General features: G+C 40.4%; 1 protein-coding gene across 5 annotated transcripts in view; it reads left to right on the top strand.

Moving 5' to 3' along the window:
* Positions 1–15,224, top strand: part of LOC131035216 (uncharacterized) — a 324,651-nt gene that overhangs the window by 144,331 nt on the left and 165,096 nt on the right. The gene's annotated exons all lie outside the window — the stretch shown is intronic.

Here is a 15,224-nt window from a genome sequence, read left to right as displayed (position 1 = left end):
AGTCTCCTATATATACAAGGCTATCAATCATTGTATGACACGAAAAACACTCAAGCGAATTACTTCTCTAATCTGCAAGTCATCTAAGTATTCAGCGAATCCTTCTAAGAGATCAGCGAATTTTTCTTGAAGACAACAACCATCATCTAGAAGACAGCGAACACCACTAAGTGACTGCAAACTGGTTTCAAGTGGCAGCAGTCATCATTTGAAGATCAGCGAACTATTCTTGAAGGCTGTGAACACCATTCTAGGATCAGCAAACTTCATCCCTGGGACAACAACCTTTGTATTGTAGATAAGTTCATCATTTCAGCATGCCCTAGGTTAGAAGTATAACTGTGATTAGGTTGCTGTTAAAGAGTGAAGCTCATTGTAAATTGAATTGGTGTTGCCCAATAAAGATCTGAGATTAGTGGCTGGGTTTTTCACCTCCAAGAGGGAGGTTTTTCCAGGGTATCTGTGTGTTGTGTTTGTTCTTCATTGCATTCTGATTTCTGTTGTTTATTGTTTAATCTGATTGCTAAAATTAACATGGTATCAGATCAGGTTCCTTCTATAAAGCCTAACAGCTTGAAGGTAGATCTTGTATTACTTCTTTTGCAAGACTAGGGCTAGCATGAATCAACAACGAATCTGGACAATATACCTGCTTGTCAAATTGAGGGCATCGATGGGGCCATAACAAGAATATGAAGGCTTCAATTTTTGTATACAATTGTTCTTACTCCTCTACCTTCATTTGCTTACCTCTGTTAAGAAAGGTTTGGAGACTTGTATTTGCCTGCGTTGTCGTTATTGGTATTAGTTCTTTCCTACAACCCTAGTTTGGGATCTTAACTAGTGCTCAGGGTTCTCTTGCTTGTTAACTATTTCATCAGAGAGTGCCTTCATATGTTGGTTTGTGCACTTGTTTCCTTCTAGCTTCAGATCTTTAAGTATTTTTTTTATTCCATTAAGGGTGGTATAATTGTCATCCTAAGGTTTGTAACTATCACCCTAGTTTGAGCTTTGTTCTTGCTTTAAGAATTTGTTCTAATCCTTAGTTCGGATTGTTGAAGTTGGTATTCAGATTGTCTTACTCTCTATTTTGAGTATGTTTATCTCTCATCCTTCTTGATGTGATTTGCTATGAATATGCAATGATCCAAATTGATGCATTGATCTGAATATATCATCTTTGACACTTAATATTATCAGCATCTGTTGCATATATAAAACTAGGAGTATCTTGACAGATATACCAGCAAGCATAAATAGGAAGATTGAAAGATGAATGAAATTTATAAGAGATTTAAAAATATGGAACATTAGTTGAAAACATATAATGAATAGTGTCCTTTAATCATTGGTGTGATAGGCATGTAAAGGTAAGATGCCTTAGTCATCCTATTCAATAGCTATGCCTAATGATGGCGTTACTATCTTCATATTATGATTTGATCCTTTATGATACTTGCTGCATAGTTCTGATGCACCATATTCTAAGTCTTGAAATGCTCAATAGTCTTGCTGCTTTGGAATTATATACTCTTATGGTGTGTCTCTTCATTTGCATCAAATCTTTTAACATCGTATGGACTATATTTTCTGTTCTATGAGTGTTTTATGTTTGGATAAGGTTGTCATGTAGGGTTGTGACTGTGCAACTCTTGGTTCTCATCAGCTTTTCGTAAAGCTCTCATGATCCTTGTTATACTTTTATTATAAACTTGCTCTACTCCTTTTGTGTAGAGGATTGCCTTTAGCTCTAATGCATTTTCTGTCATGGCTTTCACTATCCTCACATAATATTCATTGTGATATTATCTCTTCAATTTGAGCATACCGCCTTTTACAGTTTTTGAAGTAAGTATTCTCTTGATGATGAAACCTAAGATGAATGAGGTATCTAACTTATTGAAGTTGTCTTTTGATCATATGCTTGTGCTCAACTACAATGTGTATCCTTTTGAGTGGTTGATACTCATATTTGATTTTACGTATTGGCTGGAAAGACAATTTGGCTTATATACCTTGCTTATGGATTTTGTAAAATGTTAAGGTTTTCTGAAGTCATACACTTGCTTTAGTTTTTTGATATGATCAAGCACAGCTAACTCTCTGTTCTTCAACTATGGAAAACAATTTTACATTTAAAGAATGTTGTGTAGCTTTACACTATGATTGAAGTTGATCATAGATTGGCAATATCCTTTTGAGCAATCTTGGCATATGTTGTTAATGGTGGAAGTCTAGTCAATAAAGAGATAAGTTATTTTACATGTTAATTCTCATGTTGATGCTTCTCTTCAAGATATTCTTGAATTACCATGCCTTCAAGCTTAAGAGGGAGCTTGGTTTCTTCACTTGAAGGTATGTCATGATCATAATAATTGTGCTATGGGTCCATTTCGTAAAAGTGAAGTAAGAAAAAGATTGGCATTTCTCATCTTTGATTTATGGTAAGTTATGTTGGCTGCCTTCCTTAATTGATTCTTATATTATGCAATCTTCATGAGACTTGATTACCACAATTTTATATTAAGAATCAAGAGGGAGTTCCATATGGAAGTTTTTGAGAAAATATGAAGCTAGATGTGTAGCTCATAGTTAGAAGGAAACATTTGCTCTTGCTGCTAGATATACTAATAGGAGAACCATTATAGCTAATGTTGCAAGCTGGAAGTTGAATATAAAGAGTGTTTTCTTAATGTTGTCTATATTGAATAACTAGAAGGTTATGAGAATCAAGATAGAGAATCTCATGTGTGCAGATTAAAGAAAAGCTCTTTACGGCCTCAAGCAAGCTTCTTGAGCTTGGTATGAGAAGATTGACAAGTATTTGATTAGTTTAGGATCTTGCAAGAATGATGCTGATTCTAATCTTTACTTTAAAAGTTTTTTTTTTTTTTTGGTGAAATGCTAATTCTGGATGATTTATTTCTAACTGGTGAAAATAGTATCATCTCTAAATGAAGAAAGAATTAGCTTTAAAGTTTGAAATGAAGGACTTAGGCTTAATGCATTATTTTCCAGGGTTAGAAGTATGGCAAGATCTAATGAAATTATTTTAAGTCAAGGAAGTATATTGAATAGATTTGGAATGATGGATTGAGAACCTATGTCTACTCCTATGTGTTGACGTGTCTAAAGTCGCGGAACTACAACTTCATCTGGCCAACGCAGAATAGAACTTGCTAAGAATCCTATCCTCTCTTGAGATAAGGAAATCCCTAGTGCTATTTTTAATTGATCAATGGGGACGACCTCAATGTTTTGGTTGTTAGGTCTTGACTACAGGATAGCTTAGTAGTTTGATGTGTTTTGCTGGAAACACAAAGGGGACTTATGGTTAGACAGAATTGGTTTCTGTTGACGTGTCTGAAATCGCATTGCTGCAAACTCCATACGGCCAACGCATAATAGAATGACCAGCTGAGTATCCTATCCTCTCTTGAGATAAGGAAGTCCCTAATGCTATTTTTTTTTTTGTATTTGATCAAAAGGGACGACCTCAAGGTTTCTTTTGTCAGGTCTTGACTGCGGGATCTCTTAGTGGTCTGATGTGTTTATGCTGGAAACACAAGGGGGACTTACGTTGAATGGGTAATTTATAGGTAGGTTCCCCGAAACTTTCATAATCTTTCTATCAAATGATTTCGGTTAAGTTGATACTGTTTTGGTGGGACTGCAAATTTTCTGGATTAAAAAAGGGGAAAAAGGAGGGAAGGATAGAGAGAGAGAGAGACATGAAATGTAAATTCTAACTAAGATAGCAAATTCAGTCAAGCAGACAAACACGTCCAAGAAACTAGATTAAACATCACTAGCTACTTAAGCACAATGTTTGCATAAATCCAGTGCAATCTTCAAAGGAGAAACAAGATTTTCATGTTATCAAGTACAGTATTAGAATTTTTACATTCATAGTATGTGTTTGATAACCAAACTAAGCATGAAAGGTCCAGATTAACCATGCAGAAAGGCAATCAGCCGTTCCCTAATGGTGTGGACTGCAAAGATTCTATCAGATGCTTGCTTGAAAAACGCTATGTAAAGGAAATAAACATAACTGAAAGATTTCTAAATTAAGCGAAGAAGGAGACCATGCACTCACAAGGAAACTTGAAAACAGTCTTAATCTTTTGCATTAATTCCTGTAAAATTTCGCCGGAGCTTTGCAACAATCCAAGAACTTCTTTTTAAAATGAGGGAAAACCAGTCCCTTAAATAGACTTCAAAAAGGATGAATGGCCTAGATTTAATCTAAACAAGTGGCCCAGATTCATCCATAAAGCATGGTTGCCCATACCCATAAATGGGATGCAAATATCAACAACCACCCCAAAAAGGGCAATAACTACCCAAAAAGGTATAATTACAGCAATTTGAAATAATCCAAAAGGTGCATCAATAAAGTTTTACATTTGTTGACCAAAAGTCAAATGTCACTTTTTGGTGCAAAAGTGCACTTTTAAGATTTAGAGGGAAAAAAGCACTTTTGAGAAATTACTTTCTCTACTTCAGTCTCACACTCCTTTTCTAGAAATTGATCTTCGCCATGCAAGTATTCCAGCCATAAATCACGACCTGCTGCCCGTTCCTCGCGAATGTATTCCTGAAACCTGATACATAACTGGAAGAGCAGACTGAACGGAGGCATGGGAGGATGGCGAATTTTGTATTGCATGCCTTCGAGATACTGGTCCACGTGCTTTAAACCGTCCTTCCAACTGGAGTGATTACGCTCAAAGCATAATATGTCTGAATGGAACTGACCAGCAAAACTCAAGTCCTTAGTGGAATAGGTAATCCTATCTGTTCCCAATCTTTCTTCCCAGTCCGGCTGGATTGCATTATCGAACAAGTCGTTTATCCATCCCGAAACCATTGATCGGAGGATGGTCTTACCTAGTTCTTGCATGTTTCCCAGAATCACTTCACATGCATCACTCTCCTTGTCAATAATTTCTTTGGTGTCGTTCTTCATGGTGATAGTCCAGTACCATTCCTTAAGAACACTGATGCTATGAGGATCTAGGATGGCGGACAATGTAGGAATCTGCGCGTGTGTCCAAAAAAGAGCTATCATGAGGGGAAGGGTAGTGGCTGCCACTTCGTGCATGTGAAGGGATTCCCTCTTTACCTCTAATAACTTGACTAGAGTGAGCTCTCGATGGAGGGCCATTTCTTTTACTTCCTTAAGGATTTGCTCTCCCCTTTTCTTGATGTCTTGTATCAATTCCCTGACAGCCTTTGCGGTGTCCCGTACTCCTTCAAATTCTGTTGTGGTCCTTTGCGCCAATGCCGTCGAGGGAATATGGGATTCGGAGGCATTGTGTAGTGGCCTTAGGAGTTGATCGATGTATCCCTCAGCTTGCTCAGCACGAGCCCGGTACATGTCCTTTTCAGCTGTTATCTCTTCGAGTTGCCTGAGTATATTCTGCACTGAATCCTTAAATTCTTCTTTTTCTTGCTCTTTAGTGGCTCGTCCGATGGGGATAGTTGTGATGCTCTAATCTGCCAGTGTAATCTGATCTGCTGGCTTGTCTACAGACGGGGTGGCAGTGTGTAGCGTGCGGTTTCTTTGCTCGTCTTTGGTCACTTTGGAATATGCCTTGGGCTTTTTCTTCCCCTTAGCTTTTGCTTGGTCCATGCGCTAGAAGATATCCTCTAGATCAATAGGTGGTTTGGTGGCGGCCTTACGTCGGGCTCTGGCAATCAACCATTCTTGAGGCACTGTCTGGGCTGATAATAAGGTTAAGTCTACATTCTGTTCTCTGACGTTCTCAGCCGACTCACCACAGATTCGCAGCTGCTCTGTTACTAGAGGAGTGAAAGAGGTGTGAAGCTCTTTGCTTGCAGCTGAATTCTCCCCTATTTCACTGAACAACTGCCTGACATCTTCATGTGATGGTCGTTCTTCAACTCTTTCGAGCTCATGAGTCTCATCTATCTGTTGCTCTCCTTCGACGGTGGAGTCATCTTTGGCTGTATTGTGGAGCAGCAACTCGTGATAGCTTTGTTGAGTAGGTTCATGTACTTTGACCCCCTGGGTGGATGGAATCTCTCCTTCCTCTATTTGGTTGCCCAGTTCGGTCAATTCGAGGGCTCTTAGTTCAGTGTCTAGCACATCGGGCGCAGGGGGATCATTGGCTTCAAATGCATCGATGTCGCTCTGGGAAGGCGAAGCAGGTGTACAATCCAATTCTACTACATCGTCGGACGAACTGGGGTCTTTTGAAGATGAAGTGACCTCTGGTCTCTTTAGAGGAATCTTTTCCCTTCTTGTCTTTTGGACGTCCGAGTCCCTCTGCAAGCCTTAGCCTTTTTTCTTTTCTCTGGTTTTTCAGTTTCTTCCCGGGGTGCACTAGACGTTCCTTCATCTTTTGAAGACTGAGAATCGAGGCTGCCCATTAATTGGTAAGTGAACTGGACTCCCTCATGGATTAGCCTTTCAATCTGCTGATGTAACCATTGATCTATGTACCTTGCTGGGGCTGCCATGACTGCCTCAAAATTGGTGTTTGGGTCCTGGGACCAATCGATGCTTGGCAAGAGATGCCTTATTGCTTCAAATTCCCTGAATCTGTGAGCTGATCTGGGACCCGACGGTATTCAAAGAGTCGCATTTGCTGCACACTTAGTCTAGAATATTCCCCCCTCTTGACCTCGTAGTCATCAGCACAATTCTTCCAATAGTCTTCAACTGATTCCTTTGCTCTGTACTGCCTACCGTAGGCTCTTTTCGCTAGATTATCATGATCGAAATATTTTATTGGAAAATGGTCCTGTAGGCCATAAGAGGCCAACTCTGCAAGGGACTCCTTTGCTAGGGTAGGGGTCTTCAAGTGGACATCATGGTTACCTATGATCATAGGGAATGTGAATCCAGCCTGCTTGCTTTCTCGGAGTAAGATGCCGGCCGAGCGTGACTGCCTTGCAACCTCCATAAGAATTACTTTGTCGGTTGGGTACTGTTGACGTGCGTTTTGTACACAATCAAACACAGAATAAAATACCCAAGGGTACCTTATCCTCTCTTGAATAAAGCCTCTGATTGCTGAAGATGTCGCAAAAAAGGATCAATCAGGATGACTCCAAGGTTCTTTGATGTAGGGTCTCTACGTGTGGATAAGCACCAGTGGTCGTTGTGAATGCTGTTTCATCAAGGGGCCTTATGTTTCCGTATTGCAGGAACAAAATTTCCTAAAACTAACAAGTTCTCAAAAAAGGATCAAAAGGTGGGGTTTGCAAGAGATGAATTCTAATCTAATCCTAAGAATGACTTAATGTAGGCTAGCTTTGGTAAGATTCTACCAATTTCAGTATTGCCAAGGAATAACAACTCTACTGAAATTGATGCGATCTTCTAAGGTGATTAGTGATTTTTCGAATCATCAAGAATTATAGATACTACCATGAAGATACGTATCAATAGTTCAATAATGATCGAAGGTTCAAGCAATCTAGATATCTCCAGTTGACCACACAAGGCGTCCTTACAATCAGTAAGAAGCTAGTGGTTTGGAATGTGAATCTCACCAAAGATCAGGCCCAACACTTAGTCCTTCAAATTTAAATACTACTTCGACCAAGAATGATTCAAGAAAGTAAGCAACCATGAAAGTAGCCACAAGAATTGCAATAAAACACCATAACTTCAATATTTTATTGATCTCAAAGCCAAATAGACAACAATTGCTTGAAATTCTTTCTTCAATGCTCAACCTTGCTACAAAATAACTTTCTTCTCTCCAAAAGCTCTAATCTTCTAATTTCTAACTTACTACTCTAAAAAAACAAAATGAGTGAGGGTATATATAGCATCCTCAATTACAATGAACGACCCAGATCAAAAGAAGATCAACGGCTGAGATTCTGACACCTAAACCCTAATTAGGGTTTATTACAAAAAGTTCCCCTTTTATTGAACAATATTAAATGCATAGCCAAATATTTAATTGGCACAAAAATCTAGGAAACATAGACCAATGATAATTAAGGTGCCACATCATCTATAACAACCTCTCTTCTAGAACCTTGTTCCCTTTCCAATGCTCCTTCTTAGCATATGCAATGAATCTGGACACAATTCCTTCAATCTCAGCAATAGGAATCTTGGGAAGATTCCTCATTCGTTCCTCCAAGTGGATAACTTGATCGAAGGCCTTGAGAAGAGCTACATCCCATCCAGGTTCGAGTTCCTTGATTTTCTCAATCAGGAGCATAGTAGCGAACATTTGATCCCTATGCTCATCTGTGATAATATTCTCATCTTTGCAAAAGATGACTTTAACCTTCTCTTCCAACTCTTGAAGATTCACATCTGTCTCATCTTCAATCCTTCTGCCAAGAATAGAACATAACACCTCAAACACCTTGTCCTGAATTGGATGGATGACCGCCTCAACTTGATTGCATTTGGTGCTAATGTCTTTGAAAAGAACTTCCTTCATCTGGAGTAGAGTTGACCACTGGAGTAAATTATGAGCTCCTCCATCCATTATCTTTTCTTGTGCTAGGATCTGCCTTGGTGTTTGCCTGATTACTTGTAGAACAGGAATGACAACATCTCTTGTAGAACAGGAATGACAACATCTCTAGTGTGGGCAAAGGCGGCTACTGTTATCATTAGGTTGTGAATGATCTCAAGGACCTGGATAGCTCGATGGGTGGTCTGCATCATTCTTGTTGCGAATTCAACGGTTACGGTATGGGATTTGTCAATCCAAGAGCTTATAAGCTGAACCAAGCTCTTAACTCTCTCTGCCTCGCCAACCGATTCAAGGGGAAGTGCTTGCACGGGAGACACTGCTGGATCCTGACGTCCCAAAGGTTGACTGAGATGGCTAAAGTAGCCTCTCCAAGCACCTCTCTCTCTCTCAAGCTTTCTATTCTTTTCCATTTCTTCTTTAAGCTTGTCTTTAAGTGCCTCAAATGAATCAGTTACCTCATCCAGCGTCTGCTCGGCAGTGAGTAGACCAAGTTCAAATGTTTCTACATCATACTCCTCTGCAAGGATTTCGCCTTCATATTTGTCCACTGCCGGTGTAGCTATCTGTAACTTCCTGGACCCTGTCTCATCTTTGATCATCTTGGACATCTTGGTGGCCTTCTTCCTTTCCATTACTCCCTGAGAATTTCCTACAAGGCTCTCTAAGTCAATTACATTATCTTCATCTTTGATCACAATCACCCTTGTTAACCTCTCCTTCAACCAATCTGGAATGGCGGATCTTGTCTCTCTAACTTGTATCTCTTTAGGCAATGGTTCTTCTTCTCGGAGAGGAGATGTCACTTCATCATTATTCTTGTCTTCATGTAGCTCATTAACTTGAGGAGATTGACTTGATGAACGTTGAGACGCCTACCCTTCTTCGTGTGTATCATTCTGTACCATTGATTCCATAGATTCCTCAACTTTAGGTACCCTCTTCTCTTGTCCTACATTCTGACTTGTCCTTTTTTCATGCCGAGAAGATGTACCGGATGAGCGATCTCGATTGGCCTCTTGTTTCTTCTTGGAGGGTTCTCTTTTCTCAGGTCTTTCTTTCCTCTTCGCACCTCTAGGATGAGGATTGCCTTCACTCGCGCTTCGAAGATTACCTTCACTTGTGCTTCTAGGATGAGGATTGCCTTCACTTACACTTGCTCCTCCTTCCCCTGGTCTTTCCTCCAAATTAAAAGTCATAGGTATGTTCTGTTCTCTCAACTTTTGATGTTGCACATCAACCCATCTGCGAGTACAAGACAAAACTGGAGCCATCAAAGCTTTTAAGTCAAAAACCTCAGGCTCATTCCAATCTATCTTCACTGCTTTGTCTTCTCGGTCATAAGATGATTGGAGATGTCTGCCACTGTCCTGAGCTTGATCAGCCACTCTGTAAACTTTGCATTTCCTGATGAGATCTAAAGGTAACCTAGAATGCATCTTTCTTTTCACTTCTAAATCATCTGAGAGATTCATCCAAAAGTCCTCTATCTGAAATTCGTGCTTGTACTTTCTACCAACTGTTTCTTCTATATACCCATAAGGGTCAAAATTCTCCCTCAAGGCAAAGAATGAAAATGAATATAAGGCCAACTCCTTCTCTGCGTCATCCATGGCTAGAGCATTAGGACATACCTCAACTGAATTCCCTAGTATGATAGGCACAGGAATTCCATTTCCATGCCTGTGTCTGAATGCCTTCGCATAAGCTGCCAACTGCCTAGTCACCTCAAGTAGCACTATCCTGTCTGTCGGATATCTTGGCAACATATAGGGAGGCGAAGGACACCCATGAACTCTAATATATGTAAATTTTTGGAATTGGATGAACCAAGCACCATACCTCTTCACAAGCTCCTGTGCATCTTGAGACAGCCGATTGTGAATCCCGCCTTGCAATGTCCTAGTGATGTTCATCGTGAAGGTATCATTGACTAACTTGTAGTCACTTCCAGGTGGATGATGCAAATGGACATAAGAATCACAAACTCTGACTTCTCCGGGCCCTCTTCCGATCACTCCTCTGTGAGGTAGTCCTGCATATTCAAAACTCCTGATCAAGGCATATATGATGTACGAGCTCATGTGGAAGGATTTGGTAGCCTTCAGTCTTCTTAACTGCACATCCAAGCAATGGCTAATAATTCTAGCCCAATGAATTGTTCCTTTTCCTTGAACTATCACTTGGATGAAGTAGAACATCCACTTCTCAAAATAGAAGGCTTGAGGAGCCCTTGTAACTCGATTGAGCAAAGTTATCAAATCTCTGTACTCCTCCTGGAAGTCGATCCTATGTGGTGTGTTGGGAATCTTGCTCAGGCGAGGACGACTTTTGAGTAACCAATTCTTATTGATGATGCTCAAGCAAGTGTCTGGATCATCTTCATACATGGACCTGGCTCCTTCTAAGCTTTTGTAAATCATATCCCTATGTTCTGGAAGATGATGAGCCTCACTTATAGCCTCCTCTGAAAGGTAAGCCAAAGTGTTTCCCTCCTTGGACACGATCGATCTTGATTGTGGGTCATAATGGCGGGCGCACTCGATCATCAGCTCATGGCACTGGACTGCTGGAGGGAAACCGGCCGCCTTGATAATGCCACTTTCAATTATTCTCTTTGCAACAGGTGATGGCTTTCCAATGTAAGGGACCTCTCGAAACTTCTTCACACTGAAGTTTCCCAAGTTGGTATCTCCAATGTTGCTCCATTTTGACACGATCTTGGTCTCCAACTCTTCACTCCTTTGATCTTCCTTCATGAGAGCTGGACGACTAATGGATGCTCCTGCCTTTGGGGTTGCCATCTTGACACCTACACAACATTTCATAATGAGTAATATATTTTGCAATTTAAACATATAGAGTAGAAAGGAAGATTGAAGCTTTTAATTTAGGAAACTTCATGATAAATCTTTGAATTATCATTTCCTAAATTTAACTACGTAATTTGAAATTCAAAATTCAAAATTTCAACATTGGACTAGGAAGATCTCGCCATACCTCTACTTGAGGATTAATTCTAAGAAATGATGCAAAATTAGGAAAATTCGCTAGGGAAAAGGTAGATCGAAGTCTTCAAAATGCGCTTCCTTTATCAACTCCACCACCCCTAGCTTTCAACAAAATTCGCTCCAACTTAGACCAGATTTCGCACCGTTTATTGCTTCTCCAAATCGCACTTGAATGAATGATTGAATGATTGATTAAAATGGTTCAAAATACCCATGTTATATAGGCGCTCACCACTTCCTTTTCACATAGGCCGACTTGGTAAAATAAAACCCAAAATAAACAAAAAAAATAATAAAAGAAGAGGCCGACTTTACAAAAAAATTAAAATGATACCTCAAGCGCTCTATCTTTTAATTTTTTATTTAATAATAATTAATTTCGAATGCCTTAATAATAATAAAAATCGATTTTCCAAGGCTTAAATTAATTATTAAATACCAACGCACCCTTATTAAATGCCAATTTAATAAAAAAAAATTACAAAATATTTCGAAGTTTTAGCGAACTTGACATCTAACGTGGTTTGGAGGATATTGGTGCCCAGGCATGGTGAAAAATGGTGGATGTCAATAACCTCGCTCTGGTCCCTGGGAGAGGGACAGGAGCGCCTTTTCATTTTTGTCCTCAATCCTTCATTTTTTTACGTTCAAAACTTCATCCTTGACGTTCAACATGGCATTTTATCTGGAAGTTTAAGTTCGATTCATGTGATCTTTGGAAGGAGCTTGCCTTAAAGCATTTTTGCCTTGGTCCCTTGGTGAGGGACAGGAGCGATTTTTGTCTTTTGTCCTTGATCTTTATCTTCTAAATTGCCAATTCAAGTTTGGGGTAAACAATGATCTTCATTGTTCGTTCTATGCATGTTCAACTCGCTTTCTCAAGACAAAATGGGCTCTCCAAAGATTTTCGCCCTGGTCCTCCAATGAAGGACAGGAGCGATTTTTGTATTTGAGCCTAGGATTGTTGATTCTTGGAGGCGATTCCTTGTTCACTATCTTTCGAAAGGCATTCCCCATCTTGTATCACCTTGTCTTGGCGTGGTTTTGGAGGAAAATTGTTAATTTTATAGAAAATCGCCTTGGTCCTTCAGTGGAGGACAGGAGCGCTTTTTTAGTTTATTGCACAATCTCTTGACCACATCGACCTTCAGTTACTCCTAAGGCATAAAACATGATTCCCCATTTCATCTTGAGTCTTGGAAACAAAAGTAGCATTTCAAAATGTTAGGCGATTAGGCATATTTGAAGATTTCGCTCTGGTCCCTTGGAGAGGGACAGGAGCGCTCTAGCCAATTTTCATTGAATTTTATGGTCTTTGCAACTCAATTCCATCTTGAAGCACTATAAATATCATTGCAATCTTGTGCCTTGGCGTGGATTCGTCCAAATTTGGAGGGGGAAGCTAGAAAATGTGTTTTTCGCCCTGGTCCCTTGCTGAGGGACAGGAGCGATTTTGCAATTATAAGCTCACTTGTGCTTTGCTAGTCTTCAAAATTATCTCCAATGGACCGATTACGTCCTCTTTCATTCATCTCAAACACAAAACTTGCCTTAACTTTGCAAGATATTTGCCTTGTTAGAAAATCGCTCTGGTTCCTTGTTAAGGGACAGGAGCATCCTTTGAAAATCGCCCTGGTTCCTTGAGGGACAGGAGCGCTTTTGTTTCTAGGTTGATTTTCTTCATTGTGGCCCACTCAAGTTATATTCAACGGACAGAACACACTCCCCTTGACCTCTTCAAATCATAAAATCACTTAAATCTTGCAAGGATAATGCAAATTTGGAATTCAAGCTCCGGTCCTTCAGTGAGGGACAGGAGCGCCTTTTGCCCTCTAGGCCAAATCATTACAATTTTCATCTCGAAATTCCTTCGTTGGAGAAGATATCATCCTTTTACAAGCCATGAACGAGAGCCCAAGTCCAGGAAAGGTCCCAAAAGGTGTGTGTAAAGAAAATCGCCCTGGTCCCTTGGTGAGGGACAGGAGCGAATTTATCTTGCTAGGCAAAAGGTCCAACCTTTCATTGCTTTTAACTGAGTCTGGATGCTCCATTATGCTCATTTCATCCTTCATTGTGTCCTTAATGCTTCAATCTGATCAACCAAGGCCAAAAATGACCAAAATAAATCATTTCGCCCTGGTCCTTCAGTGGAGGACAGGAGCGAATTTATCTTACTCCTTCAAATTTCATCATTTTCAAATCTTCAAAATCCTTAAAATCTTCAATTCACGTCCAATCACCTCCCCTGGAGACCCTGCACAAAACAATTTAAACAAGTCAGTAACCAATATGCACCAAATAACATTTTCGCCTTGGTCCCTAGGAGAGGGACAGGAGCGATTTCACCTTTATAAGCCAAAATATCCACAATTTAAGTCTTCAATCACTTCACCAGGCAGGGTTAGGTCATTTTCAAGGCCAGGGACCAGTTAGCAAGCCTTCAACAAAATTTAATCAAAACTTACCTAGGCAAGAATACACAATTCCATCATCAAAATGCTAACACTTAGACATAGCTTGAATTTGCCTCAAAATCCTGATTAGACCTAACCTGAGACATACCTGACTTCCTGACAGGCTCATCCTATTTCAAAAATTGCAATCTTCGGGAGGATGCTTAATAATCTTCAAAATTTGACTGGACTCGGCTTGAAAATATCCAAAAAAAAAAAAACAAAAAAAAAACCCCAAGGCTTAACCCTAGTCCAGACAACTAACTCACTTACTCAAAACCCTAAAAGCAGAGAGAAGAACAGGCAAAACAAAAGCAAAAAGAGGGGGTCCCCATTTTAATGGGGCAATGTGTGAAATGGTCACAACAGGTACCGTGGAAGTCGAAGAGGGGCACCATCAAAGCCTGCTATTCGGATGTAGGAGAACCTTGGGAATTGAATAAACCAGGCTCCATACCTCTGTACTAGAGTAGTAGCTTGCTCTGAGAGCCTTATGTGTAATCCTCCCTGCATTAGCCTGACCAGGCGCATTGTGAAGGCGTCATTGACGCGCTCATACTAGCCAACTGCATAAGCTGGGCTGCTCTTTTCCCTCTAAGCTATATCTTGGTAGTGCAGTTGCGGGTAACAATCATAGACCTTCACCTGACCAGGCCCATTTTCGATTTGTCCTTTCATTATCAAACCTGGCAGCGGCTGGTTCTTGGCAAACATATAGACCAAATAAGAGGTCATGGTGAAGTACTTCTTCGTTTCGAGCTCAATCAGCTGAGTGTGGATGTTATCGCTTATGATCTGGGCCCAGTCAAACTTAGACTTCCCAGCGAAGACCTGCTCTGTAAAATAGAACATCCACTCTTCAAAGTAGTTGGACTTAGGAAGTCCCATGACTCGGCTGAGTAATGTGATCATATCCCCATGCTCATTATGAAAATCACTTCGTGGGGTCTTCTTCCCAATTCTGGCACTTGAAAGCCTCTTCTCTTTGTACCATTCTTCATTGATCAGTGCTTTGCATCGGGCCCGATTCATATCATATGCCCCTTGTGCTTCATCTATGGTTGTAGCTGTGGGATTGTTTGGAAAGGGGATGTCAAATGCATCGCCAATGGCCTCGGGAGTGAAGTTGGCGATGGTCATGTTCTCGAGGAGCACCAATCTAGAATTTGGCTCATAATGCCGGGCAGCCTCTACCACTAGCTCATAGTTCTGTACTGCTGGAGGAAATCCTGCCGCTTGGGCGATGCCACTTTCCACCATCTGTCTAGGCTTGCCATATGCGT

This window comes from Cryptomeria japonica, chromosome 5, assembly GCF_030272615.1.
Source record: "Cryptomeria japonica chromosome 5, Sugi_1.0, whole genome shotgun sequence".
Lineage (NCBI taxonomy): Eukaryota > Viridiplantae > Streptophyta > Pinopsida > Cupressales > Cupressaceae > Cryptomeria > Cryptomeria japonica.
The sequence above is the reverse complement of the archived record's forward strand: the minus strand, read 5'-3'. Positions and strand labels throughout refer to the sequence as shown.